Source organism: Haemorhous mexicanus, chromosome 18 (genome assembly GCF_027477595.1).
Source record: "Haemorhous mexicanus isolate bHaeMex1 chromosome 18, bHaeMex1.pri, whole genome shotgun sequence".
Lineage (NCBI taxonomy): Eukaryota > Metazoa > Chordata > Aves > Passeriformes > Fringillidae > Haemorhous > Haemorhous mexicanus.
The window spans coordinates 2417906-2442007 of record NC_082358.1 but is presented as its reverse complement, the minus strand read 5'-3'; positions in this window follow the sequence as shown (position 1 = coordinate 2442007).

The following is a 24102-nucleotide window of genomic DNA, read 5'->3' as shown; positions in this document are numbered from 1 at the left end:
GGCGCCAGGGGGACAGTAGTGGGTAGGAACACAGGCTGGTGGGAAGCCCTGAGGAATTGGGTGTCAGAGGCCATAAGTAGCTCCCAGGCTGCCACCTTGTTCCTGACAGCCGGCTGCTCTCTGGCACTTCCCCAGAGAGGCTCCCACGCCTGGGGCAGAAGATCTGGAGGCCGGGCCTCAGCAGGAGGGTGGGGATACCCCTGAGGTGCCCAGGCTGGGCTGGCTGGAGACAAGGAGGGCAAGGGGGCCCCGCCGGGGCACGGTCACTGGGTGCTGCCAGGGCAGCGGGCAGAGCAGGGCTGGCGGCCAGCCGGGGCCCCCGCAGCTGCCCAGGCCACGGTGCTGAGGATGAGGCCCTGCTGACGCAGAGCTCTGGGCCCGCAGGGCTGCTGCCTCCATGGCGAGGGCGGCGATGTCTCCTCGAGCAGGGCTGCTGAGTCGCTGCTGCCAAAGTGGCTCTGGACACTACAGAAACAGCACCAGAGCCTGCACAGGAACAGCAGCAGCCCCATCACCGGCACCTTCTCAAGGAGGCGTATGCGCCAGCTGCCATTGCCAGAAGAGGTGATACTGTGGGCATCATTGCATGTGATTTAGCAAAAGGGTTCAGCACACTTGGCCACAATGGCTTTCTCTTGCCTGGCCAGCCTCACAGCAGTGCTTGCCAGCTGCAGCTGCAGCCTGTGCCCCTGACTGACCTCAGTGGCCGTGCTTGAGGGCAGACTCGCCTTCCACTGGCAGGCACCCCCAGGCAGCAGCACTGGTGCCATTGGGACAGGCAGCACAAGCCCTGGGCTGCAGCTGCCATCCCTCTCCTCCGTGCAGGCACCTTAAAAACACGTGCATGAGCTTCCAGCCTAAATTGTGGACTGGCTTGCAACAAAGAAAGCAGCAGCAGGCCCTGAAAAAAGGCAGGCACGTGTGGCCAGCATTCAGGCTTGGAGGGAAGCACTTTGGTGTCTGCTGAGGACATGGCTCGCTTCACAAGCTCAGGATTTGCTGCTAGAAGATCCTGCTTTGCCCTTGCCTGAGGCCATTTCCTACCCATGCCTGGGCTTCCATTGTTCCTGGATCAAGTCTGGTGAACCTGTGGGCAACAAGTCTGTCCGTGTGCATCTGACAGAAGAAAAGAGCAGGACACGGCTGCTTCCAGCACTTGTCTTGGCCGCTCCTTCAGTGCGCTGGCACCCTCATCAGAGACACAGAACAGCTTCTCCTCCCAGAGTTATCCCTATCCTCTGCACTTCCCCAGGTGTCTGCCTTGATGTTCACCAGGCACTTCTGTAGGCGAGACTGGGGGTAGCACGGTCGGGACAGATGGAGACGAGAGATTTCTGAAGCTAAGTTGTGGAACTTGCGGTTTATTGCAAAGGGCGTGGGTACAGGGCCCTGCTGGGAGCTGCTAGCTGCAGCTCGGAGCAGGCCCGAGAGAAGAGAGGAGATGAGAGGGTAATAACGTAAAAAGGCAAGAGTTAAGAGCATAGAAAAGTAAGAGCGCAAGAGTAAAAGCAAGAGAACAAGAGCAAAAGCAAGAGCATAAGAGTAAAAGCAAGAGCATAAGAGCAAAAGCAAGAGCATAAGAGAGCGAAGTTCCCGTTACAATACAATATATCATCTTCTGTGTTGAATATTCTGATTCTCACTAACCAATCTAGTACAGCATACAAATCTTATAGCATTTACATACAGCCTATAAGAATCACTACATTACCATATTGTGCTACATTTTAAACTCTAAAAACTACTCTTCAGACCGCTGCTGCCAAGCTGGCAGGGTCTGCTCTAACCCTTGGACCTGCCTGCTTGCAGAGGGTCTTGTATCATCCAAAAGGGATTACCTTCAGCCGGCCACACCATTGTTTTCCTGTTGTTCAGTAACTAAGAGATGTCAAAGCTTGCTTTCATTTCAATCTCGCTTATAGTTTCTATATTCTCAAAATCTTTTGCCAAGCAATCATATTTGTAAAGCTTTCTTGTTTCATCTTCCCCAACACACTTCCCTGTTTGTGGCCATCCACTGCCACGCTCAGCAGGCAGCCAGTTGTGTTTGCACGTGAGCTGCCACAGGAAGACACCCGTAAGTGGACAGTTGAATAGCAGAGGATGGGCCAATTCTTTTTCTTTCCGAGTGCAAGAAAGACAGAAAAGCACAAGGAAACATGGCAGTGTTTTGGTGGAGTCTCTTTGTGCTGTGAAATTCTGTAGCTGTTGGTGTTTCTGTGCTACTGCTAATCCCTTCCTTGAAAAAATCATTCCAGGAAGGAGCAACATCATCTGGCCCATACCAAATGTTGCCACCAGGTGCTCCAGGTGCTCCTACCAAGAGGACCTGTAGGATGGAGCACAGCCCCCAGTGCACGTCAGCTTTGGCTGCCCTCTGGCAGAGAAGCCCTCTGGAGGCACAGGTCTCTGGGGCAGGAGATGGGCACCAGCGCTGCCAGCGCTTGGGGGGACTTTGCTTCGACAGGGACTCTGCCACACAGGCTGATGTCAGTGCTCCCCGGGCCCCCGGGCTCAGAGCAGCATTGGTGCCCTGGCCCACACGTTCCTTGTCTCTGTCACACGGCCACGCTTAGCGTGGCCACCATGCGGGATGTGTCCTGAGGAGGCCGTGCCAGCTTCTGTGGAAGGCCCCGTGCCCTTCCCGCTGCGGCTGCGTCAGCAGCCACGGGGGAGCGTGAGCCCGCAGAGCAGGGCAGCGTTTGCTCATGGTTTGAGCCGTTCCTAAAGATCCTGTCGGGCTCTCTGAGACACTTGGGGAAAGGCATTCCTTCCAACCTGGGCCATTTTGGGGGGGGCTGGCAGCAGCCCCAGGGCAGGTGGCAGGGTGTCCAAGGGCCCTTTGTGACACGGTGCCGCATGGTCACCATGGAATGGAATGGGACTACGTGTCCAAGGGCCTTTTGTGACATGCAGGGACCTAGGTGTTGGCAGCGACGTGGCCACACCATTGTGCTCGGTGCAGGCGACGGGACAGGACGGAACAGAGCACAGTGCACTCGTTCCTTACTGACCCGGAGCTTTCCCGAGGCGTTACTCCTACAGGTGACCTCGTGGCGAGACCACAGGACTTGGTGACCTCTGGCCTTCCCAAGGCTTCTCTTCTGCAGGTGCTCTTTAAGGCAGACTGTGGCATTCACTGACCACGCTCCTTGACGAGGAGTCTCCTGTCCTTGTGGCTGGAGCCCTCGAGACCAGAGTGCAGGACTTGCTGTTCTGTAACCTAGCCAGGACTTCACTCTTGCAGGTGCTTTCAAGGCACAACTGCAGCACTTCCTGATTCAGACTTTTCCGAGCCATCTTCTCCTGCAAGCAGCCATGAACCCAGGCAGTGACACAGAGCAGAGACCTGCGAGCGTGCCCAAGCTGGCCTGGGGGAAGGAGGAGAAAGAAGGCCCTGGAACTGCTCCAGCACAGCAGCCTGAAGAGGTGGAGCAGTTCCAGCTAGTGCAGAAGGGTGAGTGGCAGAGCTGGGCCGCAGGGCTGGTGCCCGCAGCTAGCTTGGCCCCAACCCCTCCCATCCCATCCCATCCCATCCCATCCCATCCCATCCCATCCCATCCCATCCCATCCCATCCCATCCCATCCCATCCCATCCCATCCCTTCCCAACCCCTGTGGACAAGCCCATGGAGAGGACGGAGCAGGGGTCGGGGCAGACACCCCGCAGCCGTGCTCCAAGCCCTGGGGCATCGCGGGGCTGTCCCTGCCTGCGGAGCACAGGGCTGGCCTTGTGTTCTCCGGCCTCTCCTGCAGCCACTCAGCTCGGGCTGTGCTCGCTCTTTGCCAGGGGCAGCCGTGGAGCGCGCACAAGAGCAGGAAGGCACCCGTGGCCTCTTCCGCAGGACAGCGCAGGTACCTGCAGCCATGCCCAGTCGGGCCTGTTGTCACTGCTGGGCCTGTTGTCACTGCTCAGCCCAGCACCGTGCTCGGAGCACTCCACGCAACATCCCTTGCTTCTTGCCCGTTCTGCTACAGATGGTTGGCAAATTCATGAAGAGGATTCGGGAGGAAGAGGCCAGCGTCATGGGCAGCGTGATCAGAGCGTACCCTCCCGTCCTCAAAACCAAGACCAGTGCTGCCCTGCTGGATATGCTTGTGGAGGAGGGTCCTTCCAGTCCAAAACAAGTAAGCAGCCTGTGGCCTGGCTTCCATCCTCCCAGCAATTGCTTGGCCTCCCAGGCCATGCCTGCTGCTCACTGTAAGCCTTGAGGCCATGGCGGTTTGATGGCAAGGGAAGTACTTTTCTGGGGCAGCTGGGCACGTTACTCCCTCTGGCAGCTTTCCAAATCTCCCCTGCCTTCTCCAGGTACCCGCCATGGTGAGGTACATCCACCAGTGGCTCGTGGCCAATGAGTTTCCTCAGTACAACCTGTACAGGCCCCTTCTGGATCTGGCAGAGGCACAGCCCGCTGATGTGGTGATGGCTCTTCTGCGTGTGGCCCCATCATGTGACAGGTACAGGGCTCACGTGCTCACAAGGCTCAGGGCTCAGCAGCCCATCACCCTGTACAGCCTGTCCCACGTGTCTGACGGACAGAGAATTCCAGGGCCCTCTGGCTCCTCCCTTTGCCAGCCCTGGCATGTCAGCCCCCAGCATGCTGCCATGCTCCCTCCCTGCTCCTCAGGGGCCAGTCCCCACTGGGCTGAGCTGCCTGTGTGCTGAGGGGCAGTGGGCAGAGGCAGGGCTGGCAGCTACTTCAGGTCCCTGCTGCGGCCCAGGCCACAGCGCTGTGTCCCAGACCGCCCTGAGACAGAGCTCTGACCCCACAGAGCTGCTACCACCATGTGGAAGGCCATCATGTGCGCGTGCAGGACTGCAGAGCCGGCCATGCTTGCACTCCTTGACGTGCTGGGCAACTGGCCGGAGCACAGCATGTGCACCTCCGATGGGGACCACACGGCTGTCCTTGCCCTGGCTGTGAGTTTCTGCAAGTGGCCTTTGCTCACCCCAAGCTTACCTCTCCATCAGGTCTCCATCCTCCCTCCCCCATGGCATCTCCCTGCCTCAGGCACTGGGCTGAAACCTGGCCTAGGGGCAGCTTCAGAGCCACCAGGCCCGGTGCTCCCCCTGCGTCTCCGCTGGCCTCTCCTTCCCATGCTGGGGCCCTGCCACACCGACACCTCAGCACTGAGCTTGGGCTGCTCTGTCCTTTGCAGGCAACCGTGGTGATGTGGAAGATCCTCCAGATGCCCTGTGTCCCACACGTAGTGAGCGTGCATTTCCCCCGCCTCTTTGTGCATCTGCTCTTCCAAGTGCTCTTCAGCACCTTGGATATGCCAGAGGCGGCCGACACCTTCTGGAAGGGATGCCAGCAGCAACACGGCCTCGCCACCGACCCCAACAGGTGCTCCATGGCAGTCCTCCTGTCCCTTCCACGTGCCCAGGGCAGGTGCCAGTGCCCTCAGCATCACCTGGGCTTTGCTCTGCACACAGCTTTGTGGAGCAGACCCTGAAGGACCTGCTCTGCCGACTGCACTACGAGGACGTGGTGGTGGCAATGGAAGACAAGCGTGGCTGGGACACGCTGCTCTGTGCTGACACCCAGCACTGTGCTGTGGGCGTGCTGGCCAGGTGAGACCCCCTGCTCCCCAGCTGCCCCCGGCATTTGTGCCCTGTGCCCGGGGTGCCCCCCACAGTCCCCGTGGTCGTGGGCCAGAGGGCCTTGTCACCAAGGGATGGCCAAGGAAGACTGCAAAAGGCTGGGAGAGGAGTGTGCCCAAGAGCAGCCACCTCCCAAAGGGCCTGGCTCTCCCTTGCAGGGTGGTGGAGAGAGGCCAGACCTCTGTGAGTCAGTCCTGGGAGATTACCCCTGCTGGCTCAGGGTTTTGCTTCCAATTTCCCCCTGTCAGAGAAATGCACCACGCATCCGAAACCTTGTGTTCTGCGATTGCGTTCTACCTGCTCGGGCTGCTCAGCAAAGACATGCCATCCCGGGATCTGGCTGCCATGGCGTTCCTTGTGGAGGTGAGCCTGAGGGCCAGCGCTGCCTCGCTCAGCTGCCTCCCAGCTCTCTGCCCTCTCGTGGCCGCAGCTGCCCGGGACGGTGCCCGCGCCCTGTGCTGCTGCCTGGGTCCGGCCCTGTGTGGTTCCGGGCTCCTGCCGGCTGGCTCCCCCGTCACCGGCCTTGTGCCTTCCAGATCCTGGGGTGCCTGAACTTGAGTGAATGCCGTGACAGCGTCCTGGAGGTCATGTCCAAGAACCTGCAGAGCGAGTGCAGGGAGATGCGTCGCCTGGCACTCAGAGGACTCCTGGTGCTCGGCACCAGTGTCTCGGTGAGAAGAGGGCAGTGGCTGAAGCCATGCTGCCAGCGTGGGGCTGGGGAAGGCAGTCGCCTGGGCTCGGCTGGCCTCTGGGCGCTGAGGCAGCCGCTCCCAGCTCTCCTGCCTCCCGCTCCAGCTGCCCGAGTGCTCTGGCACAGGCCTTTGGCCTCTGGGCCCTGTGGCAGCAGGGTGGCGTTTCACACACTCGTCTTCCTCGCAGGCCTGCATAAGAATGTGGAGCCTGCACGAAAGGCTGGTGGAGCTCCTGCAGGAAAATGACAGCGACATGCTTAGGATGACCATGGTTCTCCTCAGCGGTTTGTTCCTGTGCAATGGCGCCCCGCTAGCCAGCCCCCTCGCCCTGCAGCTGGCTGAGGAGCTCCCGCTGCTCTTTGACAACGTAAGGCTCTGTGCCTCCAGCCACGGCCACCGGCTGCTGCCCGCACACTTTGTGCCCTGCGCATTTTCAGGCCTGGGCCCGGCTGGGCGTGAAGCTCCCCATGCTCAGGTCCTTCTTTCTTCCTTTCATACAGGATGATAGCCAGGTGCAGTTGTGCTCCATGTTCATGTTCCGAGAGCTGCTGTATTTTTTACCGGAAGGGGAAAGAAAGGCCATGAAGTCGCACGTGCGCAAGAGCCTGCTCCCACTCTTTTTCCACTGCCATGACGAGAACCAGCGTGTGGCAGAGGTGAGGACTCAGCAGCTGCTGCTGGTCCCCTGGCAGGGGGCTGGGCTGCCTCCTGCTCTGGCGCCTGGCAGGCTGCAGCCTCCTCCTGGCCTTGGTACAGGGACCTGTGCGGCTCCTGTGCCCTGGGCTGTGGTGCCATCTCTGGGTCTCTGCTGCTCTCCAGGCCTCCGGGGAAACGCTGCATTCTTCAGCCACATTCCTGCACAGGAAGGATCTCCAAGACATGCTGCAGCTGGATCAGACCTGGAGGTTCGGCGAGAGCCTGGTAAGGACGGCCTGCAAGCCCCAGCCTCAGGCTGGAGAAGCCCCCTGACCGCGCTGCTCAGCGAGTGCGGCTGGCAGCCGCGCCCCTGCCCAGCACTGCATCCAGGGCCGCCAGCCTGCGCCCCACACGCCGCTGCCTTCCCTGGGCCACGCGGGCTCTGCTCCAGGCTCCCGTGGCCCCGAGATGGGTGCCGATGGAGCCGGGCCCAGCTGGGCTGTGCGGCGGGGCGGCACAGAGGCTCCCCGGGCAGCTGGCCGGCAGACAGGGCTCTGTGGACGGGGGAGGCCAGTGCTGGCCGCACGGAGCGCCCTGCCAAGGGGCTGAGCCTGCACCAAGCGCACCCTCCTGGCGCTCTCTCCAGCTGGCAGAAGGCGGGAGCCGAGCGGCCGAGCACGTGCGCCACGCCCTGCAGTACCTGGAGAGCCCACAGGAGTCCCTGCGACAGGTGGCCATCAGGTTCATCGGTGAGGCACCATCCTGGGCTGCCCTTCCCAGCCCCACCCTGCCGCAGCTGGGCCCTGGCCCCGGCCCCGGCCCCGCCCCGACAGCGCCGTCCATGCCCTGCACCTTGGAGCCCCGCCTGCCCTCGGCGCTGCTGCCGCCCTCTCGCAGCCCTGCGCTTGGGCGGCAGCATGCAGCAAGGGCCCGGCCCGAGCCCTGCCGGGGCCAGGAGGGTGTGTGGCCCCAGGGCTGGCAGCGCTGCTGGCAGGGAGCTGTGCCGCTGCCGCCGTGACAGGCTCTGTGTTCCCAGGGATGGCCGGGCGGCACCTCAGGGCTCACAAGCGAGAGCTCCGGCACATCCGTCAGGGTGAGTGAAGGCAGAGGGCTGCCAGCCCCGGCTGGGCTGCCGGGGGGAGCTGCAACTCCTGCCCCACTGCCGAGGGCTCTGCTCCCTGTGCGGAGCAGGGTTGGCGCGGCCAGAGCACACGCACCGATTTCAGACCCACGCTGGGCAATAGTGTCCGGTAGCTTCGGGCTGATCCCCTTGCTCCCTGCTCCCTCCTGGCCATGGCCAGAGCCGGTTGGCATGGCCCTGGCACGGGGGTCTCCTCGGGTCCCCGCCGATCCGGGATCTGACCGTGGCTCTGTTCCTCTCCCTCACAGCCCTTGAAGACAAGGCAGAGGACATCAGCCCTTCCTGCAGAAGCCTGGCTCTCGAAACAGCCTTTGTCCTCCAGGCTGTGGAGAGAGCTCCGCGCTCCATCTTGCAGAGGCTGCATGATCGGTTTCGGAGGGCACGCAAGGAACGGCCTTGTCTCTGGGGCCACGGCTGGCTGTGCTGCTGGAGCTCTGAGCAGAGCTGATTTGAGAGATTCTCTTGTGTGCTAAAGGGCACCTAAGCCAGGGGGGATTTTTCTTTTCTTTAAGATTCGTTTTTTCCTTCTTTTTAGTTGTTCTTTAGGAAATAAATATAGAATGTGTTCTAATACCCAGACTCCCAGGAGCTTTCTTTGGTGCCCAGCATCCACAGAGCACCCGAGAAGAGGGGAAAACGGGTCCTCATGCCAAGCAAGCTGCCCAGGCGTGCTGTGGGGAAGGGGAGATGGCCAGAAGCCCCTTGGCCTTTGGTGGTTCTGCTGAAGCCTTTGTGCTGGCGACAGAGCGGCTGGGCTGGGGCCGGAGCTGTGGGGATCCCTGCCGGACTGGTGCCTGGAGATGGCCACAAGCCCTCCTGCCCAGCCAGGAAGGGCCATCTGTGTCCTCCTGTCCGTGTGTTGCTGCCTGCATTGCTGAGGGCTCCGAGGTGCCTCTCGATCCGGCTCCTCTGCAGCTCCCTCGGGGCTGCGCCGCTGCCGGGCAGCTTGGCCGGGCTGGGGGAGACCCTGAGGGGACAACGGGGCAGTGGGAGGCCGTTAAGGGATGAGGTGCTGCAGGGGCCCTGACGGGATAAGGCGCTGGGAAGGCACGAGGGCCCTGTGGGATGAAGTGGGGGGAAGGAGGCGCCAGGGGGACAGTAGTGGGTAGGAACACAGGCTGGTGGGAAGCCCTGAGGAATTGGGTGTCAGAGGCCATAAGTAGCTCCCAGGCTGCCACCTTGTTCCTGACAGCCGGCTGCTCTCTGGCACTTCCCCAGAGAGGCTCCCACGCCTGGGGCAGAAGATCTGGAGGCCGGGCCTCAGCAGGAGGGTGGGGATACCCCTGAGGTGCCCAGGCTGGGCTGGCTGGAGACAAGGAGGGCAAGGGGGCCCCGCCGGGGCACGGTCACTGGGTGCTGCCAGGGCAGCGGGCAGAGCAGGGCTGGCGGCCAGCCGGGGCCCCCGCAGCTGCCCAGGCCACGGTGCTGAGGATGAGGCCCTGCTGACGCAGAGCTCTGGGCCCGCAGGGCTGCTGCCTCCATGGCGAGGGCGGCGATGCCTCCTCGAGCAGGGCTGCTGAGTCGCTGCTGCCAAAGTGGCTCTGGACACTACAGAAACAGCACCAGAGCCTGCACAGGAACAGCAGCAGCCCCATCACCGGCACCTTCTCAAGGAGGCGTATGCGCCAGCTGCCATTGCCAGAAGAGGTGATACTGTGGGCATCATTGCATGTGATTTAGCAAAAGGGTTCAGCACACTTGGCCACAATGGCTTTCTCTTGCCTGGCCAGCCTCACAGCAGTGCTTGCCAGCTGCAGCTGCAGCCTGTGCCCCTGACTGACCTCAGTGGCCGTGCTTGAGGGCAGACTCGCCTTCCACTGGCAGGCACCCCCAGGCAGCAGCACTGGTGCCATTGGGACAGGCAGCACAAGCCCTGGGCTGCAGCTGCCAACACTCTCCTCCGTGCAGGCACCTTAAAAACACGTGCATGAGCTTCCAGCCTAAATTGTGGACTGGCTTGCAACAAAGAAAGCAGCAGCAGGCCCTGAAAAAAGGCAGGCACGTGTGGCCAGCATTCAGGCTTGGAGGGAAGCACTTTGGTGTCTGCTGAGGACATGGCTCGCTTCACAAGCTCAGGATTTGCTGCTAGAAGATCCTGCTTTGCCCTTGCCTGAGGCCATTTCCTACCCATGCCTGGGCTTCCATTGTTCCTGGATCAAGTCTGGTGAACCTGTGGGCAACAAGTCTGTCCGTGTGCATCTGACAGAAGAAAAGAGCAGGACACGGCTGCTTCCAGCACTTGTCTTGGCCGCTCCTTCAGTGCGCTGGCACCCTCATCAGAGACACAGAACAGCTTCTCCTCCCAGAGTTATCCCTATCCTCTGCACTTCCCCAGGTGTCTGCCTTGATGTTCACCAGGCACTTCTGTAGGCGAGACTGGGGGTAGCACGGTCGGGACAGATGGAGACGAGAGATTTCTGAAGCTAAGTTGTGGAACTTGCGGTTTATTGCAAAGGGCGTGGGTACAGGGCCCTGCTGGGAGCTGCTAGCTGCAGCTCGGAGCAGGCCCGAGAGAAGAGAGGAGATGAGAGGGTAATAACGTAAAAAGGCAAGAGTTAAGAGCATAGAAAAGTAAGAGCGCAAGAGTAAAAGCAAGAGAACAAGAGCAAAAGCAAGAGCATAAGAGTAAAAGCAAGAGCATAAGAGCAAAAGCAAGAGCATAAGAGAGCGAAGTTCCCGTTACAATACAATATATCATCTTCTGTGTTGAATATTCTGATTCTCACTAACCAATCTAGTACAGCATACAAATCTTATAGCATTTACATACAGCCTATAAGAATCACTACATTACCATATTGTGCTACATTTTAAACTCTAAAAACTACTCTTCAGACCCCTGCTGCCAAGCTGGCAGGGTCTGCTCTAACCCTTGGACCTGCCTGCTTGCAGAGGGTCTTGTATCATCCAAAAGGGATTACCTTCAGCCGGCCACACCATTGTTTTCCTGTTGTTCAGTAACTAAGAGATGTCAAAGCTTGCTTTCATTTCAATCTCGCTTATAGTTTCTATATTCTCAAAATCTTTTGCCAAGCAATCATATTTGTAAAGCTTTCTTGTTTCATCTTCCCCAACACACTTCCCTGTTTGTGGCCATCCACTGCCACGCTCAGCAGGCAGCCAGTTGTGTTTGCACGTGAGCTGCCACAGGAAGACACCCGTAAGTGGACAGTTGAATAGCAGAGGATGGGCCAATTCTTTTTCTTTCCGAGTGCAAGAAAGACAGAAAAGCACAAGGAAACATGGCAGTGTTTTGGTGGAGTCTCTTTGTGCTGTGAAATTCTGTAGCTGTTGGTGTTTCTGTGCTACTGCTAATCCCTTCCTTGAAAAAATCATTCCAGGAAGGAGCAACATCATCTGGCCCATACCAAATGTTGCCACCAGGTGCTCCAGGTGCTCCTACCAAGAGGCCCTGTAGGATGGAGCACAGCCCCCAGTGCACGTCAGCTTTGGCTGCCCTCTGGCAGAGAAGCCCTCTGGAGGCACAGGTCTCTGGGGCAGGAGATGGGCACCAGCGCTGCCAGCGCTTGGGGGGACTTTGCTTCGACAGGGACTCTGCCACACAGGCTGATGTCAGTGCTCCCCGGGCCCCCGGGCTCAGAGCAGCATTGGTGCCCTGGCCCACACGTTCCTTGTCTCTGTCACACGGCCACGCTTAGCGTGGCCACCATGCGGGATGTGTCCTGAGGAGGCCGTGCCAGCTTCTGTGGAAGGCCCCGTGCCCTTCCCGCTGCGGCTGCGTCAGCAGCCACGGGGGAGCGTGAGCCCGCAGAGCAGGGCAGCGTTTGCTCATGGTTTGAGCCGTTCCTAAAGATCCTGTCGGGCTCTCTGAGACACTTGGGGAAAGGCATTCCTTCCAACCTGGGCCATTTTGGGGGGGGCTGGCAGCAGCCCCAGGGCAGGTGGCAGGGTGTCCAAGGGCCCTTTGTGACACGGTGCCGCATGGTCACCATGGAATGGAATGGGACTACGTGTCCAAGGGCCTTTTGTGACATGCAGGGACCTAGGTGTTGGCAGCGACGTGGCCACACCATTGTGCTCGGTGCAGGCGACGGGACAGGACGGAACAGAGCACAGTGCACTCGTTCCTTACTGACCCGGAGCTTTCCCGAGGCGTTACTCCTACAGGTGACCTCGTGGCGAGACCACAGGACTTGGTGACCTCTGGCCTTCCCAAGGCTTCTCTTCTGCAGGTGCTCTTTAAGGCAGACTGTGGCATTCACTGACCACGCTCCTTGACGAGGAGTCTCCTGTCCTTGTGGCTGGAGCCCTCGAGACCAGAGTGCAGGACTTGCTGTTCTGTAACCTAGCCAGGACTTCACTCTTGCAGGTGCTTTCAAGGCACAACTGCAGCACTTCCTGATTCAGACTTTTCCGAGCCATCTTCTCCTGCAAGCAGCCATGAACCCAGGCAGTGACACAGAGCAGAGACCTGCGAGCGTGCCCAAGCTGGCCTGGGGGAAGGAGGAGAAAGAAGGCCCTGGAACTGCTCCAGCACAGCAGCCTGAAGAGGTGGAGCAGTTCCAGCTAGTGCAGAAGGGTGAGTGGCAGAGCTGGGCCGCAGGGCTGGTGCCCGCAGCTAGCTTGGCCCCAACCCCTCCCATCCCATCCCATCCCATCCCATCCCATCCCATCCCATCCCATCCCATCCCATCCCATCCCATCCCATCCCATCCCATCCCATCCCATCCCATCCCTTCCCAACCCCTGTGGACAAGCCCATGGAGAGGACGGAGCAGGGGTCGGGGCAGACACCCCGCAGCCGTGCTCCAAGCCCTGGGGCATCGCGGGGCTGTCCCTGCCTGCGGAGCACAGGGCTGGCCTTGTGTTCTCCGGCCTCTCCTGCAGCCACTCAGCTCGGGCTGTGCTCGCTCTTTGCCAGGGGCAGCCGTGGAGCGCGCACAAGAGCAGGAAGGCACCCGTGGCCTCTTCCGCAGGACAGCGCAGGTACCTGCAGCCATGCCCAGTCGGGCCTGTTGTCACTGCTGGGCCTGTTGTCACTGCTCAGCCCAGCACCGTGCTCGGAGCACTCCACGCAACATCCCTTGCTTCTTGCCCGTTCTGCTACAGATGGTTGGCAAATTCATGAAGAGGATTCGGGAGGAAGAGGCCAGCGTCATGGGCAGCGTGATCAGAGCGTACCCTCCCGTCCTCAAAACCAAGACCAGTGCTGCCCTGCTGGATATGCTTGTGGAGGAGGGTCCTTCCAGTCCAAAACAAGTAAGCAGCCTGTGGCCTGGCTTCCATCCTCCCAGCAATTGCTTGGCCTCCCAGGCCATGCCTGCTGCTCACTGTAAGCCTTGAGGCCATGGCGGTTTGATGGCAAGGGAAGTACTTTTCTGGGGCAGCTGGGCACGTTACTCCCTCTGGCAGCTTTCCAAATCTCCCCTGCCTTCTCCAGGTACCCGCCATGGTGAGGTACATCCACCAGTGGCTCGTGGCCAATGAGTTTCCTCAGTACAACCTGTACAGGCCCCTTCTGGATCTGGCAGAGGCACAGCCCGCTGATGTGGTGATGGCTCTTCTGCGTGTGGCCCCATCATGTGACAGGTACAGGGCTCACGTGCTCACAAGGCTCAGGGCTCAGCAGCCCATCACCCTGTACAGCCTGTCCCACGTGTCTGACGGACAGAGAATTCCAGGGCCCTCTGGCTCCTCCCTTTGCCAGCCCTGGCATGTCAGCCCCCAGCATGCTGCCATGCTCCCTCCCTGCTCCTCAGGGGCCAGTCCCCACTGGGCTGAGCTGCCTGTGTGCTGAGGGGCAGTGGGCAGAGGCAGGGCTGGCAGCTACTTCAGGTCCCTGCTGCGGCCCAGGCCACAGCGCTGTGTCCCAGACCGCCCTGAGACAGAGCTCTGACCCCACAGAGCTGCTACCACCATGTGGAAGGCCATCATGTGCGCGTGCAGGACTGCAGAGCCGGCCATGCTTGCACTCCTTGACGTGCTGGGCAACTGGCCGGAGCACAGCATGTGCACCTCCGATGGGGACCACACGGCTGTCCTTGCCCTGGCTGTGAGTTTCTGCAAGTGGCCTTTGCTCACCCCAAGCTTACCTCTCCATCAGGTCTCCATCCTCCCTCCCCCATGGCATCTCCCTGCCTCAGGCACTGGGCTGAAACCTGGCCTAGGGGCAGCTTCAGAGCCACCAGGCCCGGTGCTCCCCCTGCGTCTCCGCTGGCCTCTCCTTCCCATGCTGGGGCCCTGCCACACGGACACCTCAGCACTGAGCTTGGGCTGCTCTGTCCTTTGCAGGCAACCGTGGTGATGTGGAAGATCCTCCAGATGCCCTGTGTCCCACACGTAGTGAGCGTGCATTTCCCCCGCCTCTTTGTGCATCTGCTCTTCCAAGTGCTCTTCAGCACCTTGGATATGCCAGAGGCGGCCGACACCTTCTGGAAGGGATGCCAGCAGCAACACGGCCTCGCCACCGACCCCAACAGGTGCTCCATGGCAGTCCTCCTGTCCCTTCCACGTGCCCAGGGCAGGTGCCAGTGCCCTCAGCATCACCTGGGCTTTGCTCTGCACACAGCTTTGTGGAGCAGACCCTGAAGGACCTGCTCTGCCGACTGCACTACGAGGACGTGGTGGTGGCAATGGAAGACAAGCGTGGCTGGGACACGCTGCTCTGTGCTGACACCCAGCACTGTGCTGTGGGCGTGCTGGCCAGGTGAGACCCCCTGCTCCCCAGCTGCCCCCGGCATTTGTGCCCTGTGCCCGGGGTGCCCCCCACAGTCCCCGTGGTCGTGGGCCAGAGGGCCTTGTCACCAAGGGATGGCCAAGGAAGACTGCAAAAGGCTGGGAGAGGAGTGTGCCCAAGAGCAGCCACCTCCCAAAGGGCCTGGCTCTCCCTTGCAGGGTGGTGGAGAGAGGCCAGACCTCTGTGAGTCAGTCCTGGGAGATTACCCCTGCTGGCTCAGGGTTTTGCTTCCAATTTCCCCCTGTCAGAGAAATGCACCACGCATCCGAAACCTTGTGTTCTGCGATTGCGTTCTACCTGCTCGGGCTGCTCAGCAAAGACATGCCATCCCGGGATCTGGCTGCCATGGCGTTCCTTGTGGAGGTGAGCCTGAGGGCCAGCGCTGCCTCGCTCAGCTGCCTCCCAGCTCTCTGCCCTCTCGTGGCCGCAGCTGCCCGGGACGGTGCCCGCGCCCTGTGCTGCTGCCTGGGTCCGGCCCTGTGTGGTTCCGGGCTCCTGCCGGCTGGCTCCCCCGTCACCGGCCTTGTGCCTTCCAGATCCTGGGGTGCCTGAACTTGAGTGAATGCCGTGACAGCGTCCTGGAGGTCATGTCCAAGAACCTGCAGAGCGAGTGCAGGGAGATGCGTCGCCTGGCACTCAGAGGACTCCTGGTGCTCGGCACCAGTGTCTCGGTGAGAAGAGGGCAGTGGCTGAAGCCATGCTGCCAGCGTGGGGCTGGGGAAGGCAGTCGCTTGGGCTCGGCTGGCCTCTGGGCGCTGAGGCAGCCGCTCCCAGCTCTCCTGCCTCCCGCTCCAGCTGCCCGAGTGCTCTGGCACAGGCCTTTGGCCTCTGGGCCCTGTGGCAGCAGGGTGGCGTTTCACACACTCGTCTTCCTCGCAGGCCTGCATAAGAATGTGGAGCCTGCACGAAAGGCTGGTGGAGCTCCTGCAGGAAAATGACAGCGACATGCTTAGGATGACCATGGTTCTCCTCAGCGGTTTGTTCCTGTGCAATGGCGCCCCGCTAGCCAGCCCCCTCGCCCTGCAGCTGGCTGAGGAGCTCCCGCTGCTCTTTGACAACGTAAGGCTCTGTGCCTCCAGCCACGGCCACCGGCTGCTGCCCGCACACTTTGTGCCCTGCGCATTTTCAGGCCTGGGCCCGGCTGGGCGTGAAGCTCCCCATGCTCAGGTCCTTCTTTCTTCCTTTCATACAGGATGATAGCCAGGTGCAGTTGTGCTCCATGTTCATGTTCCGAGAGCTGCTGTATTTTTTACCGGAAGGGGAAAGAAAGGCCATGAAGTCGCACGTGCGCAAGAGCCTGCTCCCACTCTTTTTCCACTGCCATGACGAGAACCAGCGTGTGGCAGAGGTGAGGACTCAGCAGCTGCTGCTGGTCCCCTGGCAGGGGGCTGGGCTGCCTCCTGCTCTGGCGCCTGGCAGGCTGCAGCCTCCTCCTGGCCTTGGTACAGGGACCTGTGCGGCTCCTGTGCCCTGGGCTGTGGTGCCATCTCTGGGTCTCTGCTGCTCTCCAGGCCTCCGGGGAAACGCTGCATTCTTCAGCCACATTCCTGCACAGGAAGGATCTCCAAGACATGCTGCAGCTGGATCAGACCTGGAGGTTCGGCGAGAGCCTGGTAAGGACGGCCTGCAAGCCCCAGCCTCAGGCTGGAGAAGCCCCCTGACCGCGCTGCTCAGCGAGTGCGGCTGGCAGCCGCGCCCCTGCCCAGCACTGCATCCAGGGCCGCCAGCCTGCGCCCCACACGCCGCTGCCTTCCCTGGGCCACGCGGGCTCTGCTCCAGGCTCCCGTGGCCCCGAGATGGGTGCCGATGGAGCCGGGCCCAGCTGGGCTGTGCGGCGGGGCGGCACAGAGGCTCCCCGGGCAGCTGGCCGGCAGACAGGGCTCTGTGGACGGGGGAGGCCAGTGCTGGCCGCACGGAGCGCCCTGCCAAGGGGCTGAGCCTGCACCAAGCGCACCCTCCTGGCGCTCTCTCCAGCTGGCAGAAGGCGGGAGCCGAGCGGCCGAGCACGTGCGCCACGCCCTGCAGTACCTGGAGAGCCCACAGGAGTCCCTGCGACAGGTGGCCATCAGGTTCATCGGTGAGGCACCATCCTGGGCTGCCCTTCCCAGCCCCACCCTGCCGCAGCTGGGCCCTGGCCCCGGCCCCGGCCCCGCCCCGACAGCGCCGTCCATGCCCTGCACCTTGGAGCCCCGCCTGCCCTCGGCGCTGCTGCCGCCCTCTCGCAGCCCTGCGCTTGGGCGGCAGCATGCAGCAAGGGCCCGGCCCGAGCCCTGCCGGGGCCAGGAGGGTGTGTGGCCCCAGGGCTGGCAGCGCTGCTGGCAGGGAGCTGTGCCGCTGCCGCCGTGACAGGCTCTGTGTTCCCAGGGATGGCCGGGCGGCACCTCAGGGCTCACAAGCGAGAGCTCCGGCACATCCGTCAGGGTGAGTGAAGGCAGAGGGCTGCCAGCCCCGGCTGGGCTGCCGGGGGGAGCTGCAACTCCTGCCCCACTGCCGAGGGCTCTGCTCCCTGTGCGGAGCAGGGTTGGCGCGGCCAGAGCACACGCACCGATTTCAGACCCACGCTGGGCAATAGTGTCCGGTAGCTTCGGGCTGATCCCCTTGCTCCCTGCTCCCTCCTGGCCATGGCCAGAGCCGGTTGGCATGGCCCTGGCACGGGGGTCTCCTCGGGTCCCCGCCGATCCGGGATCTGACCGTGGCTCTGTTCCTCTCCCTCACAGCCCTTGAAGACAAGGCAGAGGACATCAGCCCTTCCTGCAGAAGCCTGGCTCTCGAAACAGCCTTTGTCCTCCAGGCTGTGGAGAGAGCTCCGCGCTCCATCTTGCAGAGGCTGCATGATCGGTTTCGGAGGGCACGCAAGGAACGGCCTTGTCTCTGGGGCCACGGCTGGCTGTGCTGCTGGAGCTCTGAGCAGAGCTGATTTGAGAGATTCTCTTGTGTGCTAAAGGGCACCTAAGCCAGGGGGGATTTTTCTTTTCTTTAAGATTCGTTTTTTCCTTCTTTTTAGTTGTTCTTTAGGAAATAAATATAGAATGTGTTCTAATACCCAGACTCCCAGGAGCTTTCTTTGGTGCCCAGCATCCACAGAGCACCCGAGAAGAGGGGAAAACGGGTCCTCATGCCAAGCAAGCTGCCCAGGCGTGCTGTGGGGAAGGGGAGATGGCCAGAAGCCCCTTGGCCTTTGGTGGTTCTGCTGAAGCCTTTGTGCTGGCGACAGAGCGGCTGGGCTGGGGCCGGAGCTGTGGGGATCCCTGCCGGACTGGTGCCTGGAGATGGCCACAAGCCCTCCTGCCCAGCCAGGAAGGGCCATCTGTGTCCTCCTGTCCGTGTGTTGCTGCCTGCATTGCTGAGGGCTCCGAGGTGCCTCTCGATCCGGCTCCTCTGCAGCTCCCTCGGGGCTGCGCCGCTGCCGGGCAGCTTGGCCGGGCTGGGGGAGACCCTGAGGGGACAACGGGGCAGTGGGAGGCCGTTAAGGGATGAGGTGCTGCAGGGGCCCTGACGGGATAAGGCGCTGGGAAGGCACGAGGGCCCTGTGGGATGAAGTGGGGGGAAGGAGGCGCCAGGGGGACAGTAGTGGGTAGGAACACAGGCTGGTGGGAAGCCCTGAGGAATTGGGTGTCAGAGGCCATAAGTAGCTCCCAGGCTGCCACCTTGTTCCTGACAGCCGGCTGCTCTCTGGCACTTCCCCAGAGAGGCTCCCACGCCTGGGGCAGAAGATCTGGAGGCCGGGCCTCAGCAGGAGGGTGGGGATACCCCTGAGGTGCCCAGGCTGGGCTGGCTGGAGACAAGGAGGGCAAGGGGGCCCCGCCGGGGCACGGTCACTGGGTGCTGCCAGGGCAGCGGGCAGAGCAGGGCTGGCGGCCAGCCGGGGCCCCCGCAGCTGCCCAGGCCACGGTGCTGAGGATGAGGCCCTGCTGACGCAGAGCTCTGGGCCCGCAGGGCTGCTGCCTCCATGGCGAGGGCGGCGATGTCTCCTCGAGCAGGGCTGCTGAGTCGCTGCTGCCAAAGTGGCTCTGGACACTACAGAAACAGCACCAGAGCCTGCACAGGAACAGCAGCAGCCCCATCACCGGCACCTTCTCAAGGAGGCGTATGCGCCAGCTGCCATTGCCAGAAGAGGTGATACTGTGGGCATCATTGCATGTGATTTAGCAAAAGGGTTCAGCACACTTGGCCACAATGGCTTTCTCTTGCCTGGCCAGCCTCACAGCAGTGCTTGCCAGCTGCAGCTGCAGCCTGTGCCCCTGACTGACCTCAGTGGCCGTGCTTGAGGGCAGACTCGCCTTCCACTGGCAGGCACCCCCAGGCAGCAGCACTGGTGCCATTGGGACAGGCAGCACAAGCCCTGGGCTGCAGCTGCCAACACTCTCCTCCGTGCAGGCACCTTAAAAACACGTGCATGAGCTTCCAGCCTAAATTGTGGACTGGCTTGCAACAAAGAAAGCAGCAGCAGGCCCTGAAAAAAGGCAGGCACGTGTGGCCAGCATTCAGGCTTGGAGGGAAGCACTTTGGTGTCTGCTGAGGACATGGCTCGCTTCACAAGCTCAGGATTTGCTGCTAGAAGATCCTGCTTTGCCCTTGCCTGAGGCCATTTCCTACCCATGCCTGGGCTTCCATTGTTCCTGGATCAAGTCTGGTGAACCTGTGGGCAACAAGTCTGTCCGTGTGCATCTGACAGAAGAAAAGAGCAGGACACGGCTGCTTCCAGCACTTGTCTTGGCCGCTCCTTCAGTGCGCTGGCACCCTCATCAGAGACACAGAACAGCTTCTCCTCCCAGAGTTATCCCTATCCTCTGCACTTCCCCAGGTGTCTGCCTTGATGTTCACCAGGCACTTCTGTAGGCGAGACTGGGGGTAGCACGGTCGGGACAGATGGAGACGAGAGATTTCTGAAGCTAAGTTGTGGAACTTGCGGTTTATTGCAAAGGGCGTGGGTACAGGGCCCTGCTGGGAGCTGCTAGCTGCAGCTCGGAGCAGGCCCGAGAGAAGAGAGGAGATGAGAGGGTAATAACGTAAAAAGGCAAGAGTTAAGAGCATAGAAAAGTAAGAGCGCAAGAGTAAAAGCAAGAGAACAAGAGCAAAAGCAAGAGCATAAGAGTAAAAGCAAGAGCATAAGAGCAAAAGCAAGAGCATAAGAGAGCGAAGTTCCCGTTACAATACAATATATCATCTTCTGTGTTGAATATTCTGATTCTCACTAACCAATCTAGTACAGCATACAAATCTTATAGCATTTACATACAGCCTATAAGAATCACTACATTACCATATTGTGCTACATTTTAAACTCTAAAAACTACTCTTCAGACCCCTGCTGCCAAGCTGGCAGGGTCTGCTCTAACCCTTGGACCTGCCTGCTTGCAGAGGGTCTTGTATCATCCAAAAGGGATTACCTTCAGCCGGCCACACCATTGTTTTCCTGTTGTTCAGTAACTAAGAGATGTCAAAGCTTGCTTTCATTTCAATCTCGCTTATAGTTTCTATATTCTCAAAATCTTTTGCCAAGCAATCATATTTGTAAAGCTTTCTTGTTTCATCTTCCCCAACACACTTCCCTGTTTGTGGCCATCCACTGCCACGCTCAGCAGGCAGCCAGTTGTGTTTGCACGTGAGCTGCCACAGGAAGACACCCGTAAGTGGACAGTTGAATAGCAGAGGATGGGCCAATTCTTTTTCTTTCCGAGTGCAAGAAAGACAGAAAAGCACAAGGAAACATGGCAGTGTTTTGGTGGAGTCTCTTTGTGCTGTGAAATTCTGTAGCTGTTGGTGTTTCTGTGCTACTGCTAATCCCTTCCTTGAAAAAATCATTCCAGGAAGGAGCAACATCATCTGGCCCATACCAAATGTTGCCACCAGGTGCTCCAGGTGCTCCTACCAAGAGGCCCTGTAGGATGGAGCACAGCCCCCAGTGCACGTCAGCTTTGGCTGCCCTCTGGCAGAGAAGCCCTCTGGAGGCACAGGTCTCTGGGGCAGGAGATGGGCACCAGCGCTGCCAGCGCTTGGGGGGACTTTGCTTCGACAGGGACTCTGCCACACAGGCTGATGTCAGTGCTCCCCGGGCCCCCGGGCTCAGAGCAGCATTGGTGCCCTGGCCCACACGTTCCTTGTCTCTGTCACACGGCCACGCTTAGCGTGGCCACCATGCGGGATGTGTCCTGAGGAGGCCGTGCCAGCTTCTGTGGAAGGCCCCGTGCCCTTCCCGCTGCGGCTGCGTCAGCAGCCACGGGGGAGCGTGAGCCCGCAGAGCAGGGCAGCGTTTGCTCATGGTTTGAGCCGTTCCTAAAGATCCTGTCGGGCTCTCTGAGACACTTGGGGAAAGGCATTCCTTCCAACCTGGGCCATTTTGGGGGGGGCTGGCAGCAGCCCCAGGGCAGGTGGCAGGGTGTCCAAGGGCCCTTTGTGACACGGTGCCGCATGGTCACCATGGAATGGAATGGGACTACGTGTCCAAGGGCCTTTTGTGACATGCAGGGACCTAGGTGTTGGCAGCGACGTGGCCACACCATTGTGCTCGGTGCAGGCGACGGGACAGGACGGAACAGAGCACAGTGCACTCGTTCCTTACTGACCCGGAGCTTTCCCGAGGCGTTACTCCTACAGGTGACCTCGTGGCGAGACCACAGGACTTGGTGACCTCTGGCCTTCCCAAGGCTTCTCTTCTGCAGGTGCTCTTTAAGGCAGACTGTGGCATTCACTGACCACGCTCCTTGACGAGGAGTCTCCTGTCCTTGTGGCTGGAGCCCTCGAGACCAGAGTGCAGGACTTGCTGTTCTGTAACCTAGCCAGGACTTCACTCTTGCAGGTGCTTTCAAGGCACAACTGCAGCACTTCCTGATTCAGACTTTTCCGAGCCATCTTCTCCTGCAAGCAGCCATGAACCCAGGCAGTGACACAGAGCAGAGACCTGCGAGCGTGCCCAAGCTGGCCTGGGGGAAGGAGGAGAAAGAAGGCCCTGGAACTGCTCCAGCACAGCAGCCTGAAGAGGTGGAGCAGTTCCAGCTAGTGCAGAAGGGTGAGTGGCAGAGCTGGGCCGCAGGGCTGGTGCCCGCAGCTAGCTTGGCCCCAACCCCTCCCATCCCATCCCATCCCATCCCATCCCATCCCATCCCATCCCATCCCATCCCATCCCATCCCATCCCATCCCATCCCATCCCATCCCATCCCATCCCATCCCATCCCATCCCATCCCATCCCATCCCATCCCTTCCCAACCCCTGTGGACAAGCCCATGGAGAGGACGGAGCAGGGGTCGGGGCAGACACCCCGCAGCCGTGCTCCAAGCCCTGGGGCATCGCGGGGCTGTCCCTGCCTGCGGAGCACAGGGCTGGCCTTGTGTTCTCCGGCCTCTCCTGCAGCCACTCAGCTCGGGCTGTGCTCGCTCTTTGCCAGGGGCAGCCGTGGAGCGCGCACAAGAGCAGGAAGGCACCCGTGGCCTCTTCCGCAGGACAGCGCAGGTACCTGCAGCCATGCCCAGTCGGGCCTGTTGTCACTGCTGGGCCTGTTGTCACTGCTCAGCCCAGCACCGTGCTCGGAGCACTCCACGCAACATCCCTTGCTTCTTGCCCGTTCTGCTACAGATGGTTGGCAAATTCATGAAGAGGATTCGGGAGGAAGAGGCCAGCGTCATGGGCAGCGTGATCAGAGCGTACCCTCCCGTCCTCAAAACCAAGACCAGTGCTGCCCTGCTGGATATGCTTGTGGAGGAGGGTCCTTCCAGTCCAAAACAAGTAAGCAGCCTGTGGCCTGGCTTCCATCCTCCCAGCAATTGCTTGGCCTCCCAGGCCATGCCTGCTGCTCACTGTAAGCCTTGAGGCCATGGCAGTTTGATGGCAAGGGAAGTACTTTTCTGGGGCAGCTGGGCACGTTACTCCCTCTGGCAGCTTTCCAAATCTCCCCTGCCTTCTCCAGGTACCCGCCATGGTGAGGTACATCCACCAGTGGCTCGTGGCCAATGAGTTTCCTCAGTACAACCTGTACAGGCCCCTTCTGGATCTGGCAGAGGCACAGCCCGCTGATGTGGTGATGGCTCTTCTGCGTGTGGCCCCATCATGTGACAGGTACAGGGCTCACGTGCTCACAAGGCTCAGGGCTCAGCAGCCCATCACCCTGTACAGCCTGTCCCACGTGTCTGACGGACAGAGAATTCCAGGGCCCTCTGGCTCCTCCCTTTGCCAGCCCTGGCATGTCAGCCCCCAGCATGCTGCCATGCTCCCTCCCTGCTCCTCAGGGGCCAGTCCCCACTGGGCTGAGCTGCCTGTGTGCTGAGGGGCAGTGGGCAGAGGCAGGGCTGGCAGCTACTTCAGGTCCCTGCTGCGGCCCAGGCCACAGCGCTGTGTCCCAGACCGCCCTGAGACAGAGCTCTGACCCCACAGAGCTGCTACCACCATGTGGAAGGCCATCATGTGCGCGTGCAGGACTGCAGAGCCGGCCATGCTTGCACTCCTTGACGTGCTGGGCAACTGGCCGGAGCACAGCATGTGCACCTCCGATGGGGACCACACGGCTGTCCTTGCCCTGGCTGTGAGTTTCTGCAAGTGGCCTTTGCTCACCCCAAGCTTACCTCTCCATCAGGTCTCCATCCTCCCTCCCCCATGGCATCTCCCTGCCTCAGGCACTGGGCTGAAACCTGGCCTAGGGGCAGCTTCAGAGCCACCAGGCCCGGTGCTCCCCCTGCGTCTCCGCTGGCCTCTCCTTCCCATGCTGGGGCCCTGCCACACCGACACCTCAGCACTGAGCTTGGGCTGCTCTGTCCTTTGCAGGCAACCGTGGTGATGTGGAAGATCCTCCAGATGCCCTGTGTCCCACACGTAGTGAGCGTGCATTTCCCCCGCCTCTTTGTGCATCTGCTCTTCCAAGTGCTCTTCAGCACCTTGGATATGCCAGAGGCGGCCGACACCTTCTGGAAGGGATGCCAGCAGCAACACGGCCTCGCCACCGACCCCAACAGGTGCTCCATGGCAGTCCTCCTGTCCCTTCCACGTGCCCAGGGCAGGTGCCAGTGCCCTCAGCATCACCTGGGCTTTGCTCTGCACACAGCTTTGTGGAGCAGACCCTGAAGGACCTGCTCTGCCGACTGCACTACGAGGACGTGGTGGTGGCAATGGAAGACAAGCGTGGCTGGGACACGCTGCTCTGTGCTGACACCCAGCACTGTGCTGTGGGCGTGCTGGCCAGGTGAGACCCCCTGCTCCCCAGCTGCCCCCGGCATTTGTGCCCTGTGCCCGGGGTGCCCCCCACAGTCCCCGTGGTCGTGGGCCAGAGGGCCTTGTCACCAAGGGATGGCCAAGGAAGACTGCAAAAGGCTGGGAGAGGAGTGTGCCCAAGAGCAGCCACCT